The 5,264-nt window shown below is 38.8% G+C and overlaps 1 pseudogene; it reads right to left on the minus strand.

Annotated features, from left to right (window-relative positions):
- Positions 1–3,568: 3,568 nt before the first annotated feature.
- On the minus strand, positions 3,569–4,720 carry LOC109900999 (telethonin-like; annotated as a pseudogene).
- Positions 4,721–5,264: the final 544 nt, after the last annotated feature.

A 5,264-nucleotide genomic window follows, 5' to 3' on the forward strand; every position in this document is an offset into this window, starting at 1 on the left:
CACATCATCTTTGCAACAGCCTACCCAACACCCACATTAATTGAGAATAAACTATTCAACCAAGGTAAGGGAAACATTTACAAAGCAATATTGTAAATGAGGGCACATTTTCAACACAATAAATCATGACCAAAAACAAGCAGACAGGTTATGCACACCCCCATTTCTAGTGGTGTAAAGTACCTAAGTAAAAATACTTTAAAGTGCTACTTAAGTATAATTATGTATTTTTGTTGCCGTCGGGGGGGGGGCTGTACTTTACTGTTTATATTTTTGACAATTTTACTTTTACTTCAATACATTCCTAAAGAAAATAATATACTTTTTACTCCATACATTTTAGCTGACACCCAAAAGTACTCGTTACATTTTGAATACTTAGCAGGACATGAAAATGGTCCATTTTACACACTTATCAAGAGATCATCCCTAAAACATTCCTAGAACATGCTCTAGATACTCAACTAGTCTAAAGAAGGCCATTTTGATTGCTTCTATAATCAGGACAACAGTTTTCATCTGTGCTAACATAATTGCAGAAGGGTTTTCTAATGATCAATTAGCCTTTTAAAAGTATAAACTTGGATTAGCTAACACAACGTGCCATTGGAACACAGGAGTGATGGTTGCTGAAAATGGGGCTATGTACGCCTATGTAGATATCCCATTAACATTTCTAAGTGACCCCAAACTTTTGAACGGTAGTGTATGTTTTGAGAGACAAATAGTGCTCATTGTGCAAATGTATGCCTATTTGTTTTCAATAAAAATTTATGCCCAAAATGTGTTTACATGCTGTGAAAATTCTAAGCCAACCCCATCTTTTTTGTCCCATAGTTGGGCACACGTCAGTTTTGTTGCTAAACAACCAACCCACCGATTAGTGAATATGAACCATGTGAACCATGACTAGAGAACTGTGCAGCCATATTTCAGAAGCAGTGCCTTTTTAATAATGGGGTATAACGTCAGACTGTTCAAAAGAGACAAATGTTTACCCATGAAACAGGATCTGGCCTGCCAGCCCAATAAAGTGAGTTAGATAAGGATAGATAAGACAGGTGTGTCTGCCCATGTTTTATCAGCTTCCTGAAAAAAACCTGCAAAGCTCTATTGAGACTCATTGTGTGGCTGTGTGATCAGCAAGGCCTTAGTAGACAATGATGTGTATAAACCCTGAATTGCTAATGATATGCAGTGGCCAGTGAGAGGCTTTGAAGCTACTGGCTGCCATATTGGTACTCCCCAGAAGGAGCCGTTCTCCATAGGAATTAACGGAATTGTACTTTATTTTTAAAAAATGTTCAAAGGACAAAATTACATGTAGTTAAATATTTCTTTGTTGTAGTGGGGACAGCAACATTTGTAAAAAAAAAAAAAATCCTTGAGGCATAGTAATCCTCTATCTGCTGTATCTACGGCCAGGAACAAGTTGTTTCACCCCACCTCAGACAAGGGTGCTGGTTCTAGGCTGAAGCAGTAGCCCAGGGTGCCCAAGGTTCCTATGTGGGAAGGTGGGACAGAGGTGTGGAACTGTAACTGAACTTGAACTAGGAGGACCATGGACGGGACCTCAAGAGATATTTCAGCTTCTGCTAATGTGATGCCTAGTCACTCTACCCCTGCCTTTATGTACATATATGCAAATACCTCATACCCATGCACAGTTTATATTTCTGGTACTGCCTGTATATAGCTTCATTATTTTGTATTTTATTGCTCTTATGACATGTATAATTAGATTCGATTGATTTGACTGGATATTGACAGCAGTGCTCTGCAGAGTGGGGCAACTACACTGAGTGTACAAACATTAGGAACACCTTTCTAATATTGAGTTACACCCCCTTTTGCCCTCAGAACAGCCTCAATTCGTCAAGGCATGGACTCTATAAGGTGTTGAAAGCGTTCCACGGGGATGCAGGCCCATGTTGACTCCAATGTTTCCCACAGTTGTGTCAAGCTGGCTGGATGTCCTTTGGGTGGTGGACCATTCTTGATACACACAGGAAACTGTTGAGCGTGAAAAACCCAGCAGTGTACTACCATACCCAGTTTAAATGCACTGAAATATTTTGTCTTGCCCTTTCACCCTCTGAATCACACATACACAATCCATGTCTCAATTGTCTTAAGGCTTAAACATTCTTATTTAACCTGTTTCCTCACTTTCATCTAAACGGATTGAAGTTGATTTATCAACTGACATCAATAACGGATCATAGCTGTCACCTCGATTCACCTGGTCAGTCTGTCATGGAAAGAGCAGGTGTTCCTACTGTTTTGTACACTCAGTGTATACTGTGTGACACCAAGCTGTTTTTCTGTAGTAACTGTATGTTCATGATGCCACCTTGTGGCATAGATGTTTAACTGTATTATCAAATACAACATTACCACAGAAATGAATTAGTATAGAGTACCACAGTATGAGTCATAATACCCATACAACCCAGTGGTCAAAAAGGGAAATGGTTCCAATAGTTTTTCCACCATTCATTTTCCCCGTAGGGGATTTAGAAACACTTCAAATAAGGGCTTTGTGTAGGCATACGTGACATTTTAACAACTGTGTAAAGGTGACTTTTATGTGCTAATGCTAATTATCTGCTAATGTGGCTACCATATAGAACTACAAATACCATGATAATTTGGATGAGCCTGAAGATTTGAGGCAAAGGTAATATTCTCTGGATTAACTATCTAATGTTAGCTAAATGTAGTAATTAATAAATTGGCTACATTTCTTTAAATTGACAATTCTGTCAACTGTCTTGGGCAAGTTTTAAATTGGCACAATACCTGTTAGAAAAGGTGTCAGCTAGATATGACCTGCAGGAGCTTGCAGGGATTTGCAGTCTTGCATGATGTCTACTTTGATGATAATTAGTATTTTCGAAACTGAGAGTAAATAATGGTGAATATATTGATGAAAGTCAACTTGTCCAAGAGATATTTACATGGTTTTCAAAATGTCTTGCCAGGGTAAGCTTACATGAAACACAGCCCATATTTCCATATGGGAAAAATGGTGGAAAAACGATTGGAACCATTTCCCTGTTTGACCACTATGTTTTATGGGTATTATAACACCTCCACGGTGGGGCTCTATTACACAGAACCTTTAGAATTTTGTTACTGATGTCAACTATAGGCAAGTCTGTCTGTGAATGAAATTAAATAAACACACCTGTGAAAATACATACTGAATGGGTGGGGGATGAGATCCCATAAATAAATCCTTTGTTTGGATAAATTTTTATAATTTGATGTATTTGTTACATTACAGATCACATCACAGTACACCAGTCAAAATGTTACATGTAGGTATAGGAAAGGCATTTTCATTTCCATCTTGATGCTTCACCACTAGATGGAGACATTAGCTTCTGTTTCCTTGTATCGCAGCACCAGCTAATGTCCATGACAATACCTTATTAAGAGGTCCTACATGAGGTTTGCCAATAAAAAACTTTCCTAGGTTGAATATACTGACCATGATATGTATGATACTGATCAAGAAAATGTTGTCAATTCACTTTATCCTTTCCACATGTTAACAGCTCCCTCAACATAACTTTCACAGCCAGAATTATGTTAAAAGTCTCTTTATAAAGAAATTAATAATTCCCTTCACCTTTCCCTTTGCCCATTTACACATTGCTGATATAATTTCCTCTGATTTGACCTCCAACGTCCTGCATTCATTCTTCCTTTTCAACCCCTGAAGGATGTGAAAAGTCACATGTTGGGGATATAAGACTAGATGCCCTGAAGTTAACACGGATAGGTTGGGAGACTTTAGGCAAGTCCTTAGTGATTTAAAAAATCTCCTGTTTATCTGAACATACTCCTTTGGCGATCGTCTCAAACTCCATGATAGACTTGTACTCTGATGGAGAGGGAGATCTGTACAGGTCTTTGGATGGGACGGCTTTGCTGGGAGTGAAGATGGGCACACGGAGGGCGTTCTTGTACGGCAGCTGGTACTCCTTCAGCATCCCACCCCTTGTGCCCATCTTGATCCTCTGACTGGGGTTTCTCTGGACCAAGAAAATAACCACCTGTTTCTGCTTGTAGGTCACCTTTCTCGAGGAGTCATTTTCAAATAATGTGGTCCTGGAGTCGAGCAATAGTGTTTTTTAAAGAGCCGTTTGAAAGTGTCCTGCTGTTCTTAGACACATGATTAGTAAGACCAATATAATCTTTGTGAAAATATGTTAAATTAGTGAATGATGATAATGAATTTGTGGCACACATTGAACATGACCACCAGCACTCGGCTGGAACAGTGATTAAAAGCTAAATTTGATGAAACTATCGATCATGCTAATGTACATACTGTTGTTCTGGTCTTGTTTCCATCACCAAGTCCAGTCAAGTGGCCTGGTAGGACTCCTTCTTCTCCTGGTCCTTCTCCTTTACATCACAACGGAGGTTGTGTGTGAGGTTGTGTGTTGTACTGTGGTTCTCCAGAGCCTCTTATAATGTTAAGGTTCTATTTTTACCCTACTACATCATACCATTGCCAATGCTGTCACTGTGGTTGGCTCAGGTTGGTTGGTGTTTCAGGTTGGTTCACAGCTGTCCTGTGAGGATGGTAACCAGTTGAAAGAGTGACTAACACCAATTTAATTTAATTGAGTTGGATTAGCATTGTATTAACCACACAAACAGGTTAAAGGTCAGTCATGCGCCTCAGACTTCTCAGATACCTCATAGGCTAAATGCTTCAGGATATTTCTCAAGGTAATATGACCTCTGGTACCAGAGTTGAGCACATAGTATACATTGTATTTAATCTTTCACCCAAATGTCAGAGCCAAAGTACAGGGAACATTTTGATCTTCATCTGAATGTATTTAACATTCATTCATCATTCAGAGTCCATTGTTCTTGTATCATGCGTCAAAGTTTTCATCATCAGTGCATGTATTAGTGGACAGATTACCCAGGTATTCCTCAGTAAGGGTTGCCCTGTAGTTATATCGGTACAATAATTCCATGTGATGATGTAGAGGTATAGATCCTGGAAATGCTAGCATGCTATCTGGAAGTTTTGCAATAGATGGACCTCTCTTTACATTGTCCTTTAACAATACTGATTTTGTCACTGAACAGATTGACCAGATTTGAGTAGTAAATAATATATTTAAGATATTTTCGACATCAAGGCCTTTTTAGCGATGCCATACATGCTATCTAGATAATTTTCTAAAGAAAACAGAGAATTGTACAAGTTTATGTGTGCCTTTACTGATCAC

This window comes from Oncorhynchus kisutch, linkage group LG2 (assembly GCF_002021735.2).
Source record: "Oncorhynchus kisutch isolate 150728-3 linkage group LG2, Okis_V2, whole genome shotgun sequence".
NCBI lineage: Eukaryota > Metazoa > Chordata > Actinopteri > Salmoniformes > Salmonidae > Oncorhynchus > Oncorhynchus kisutch.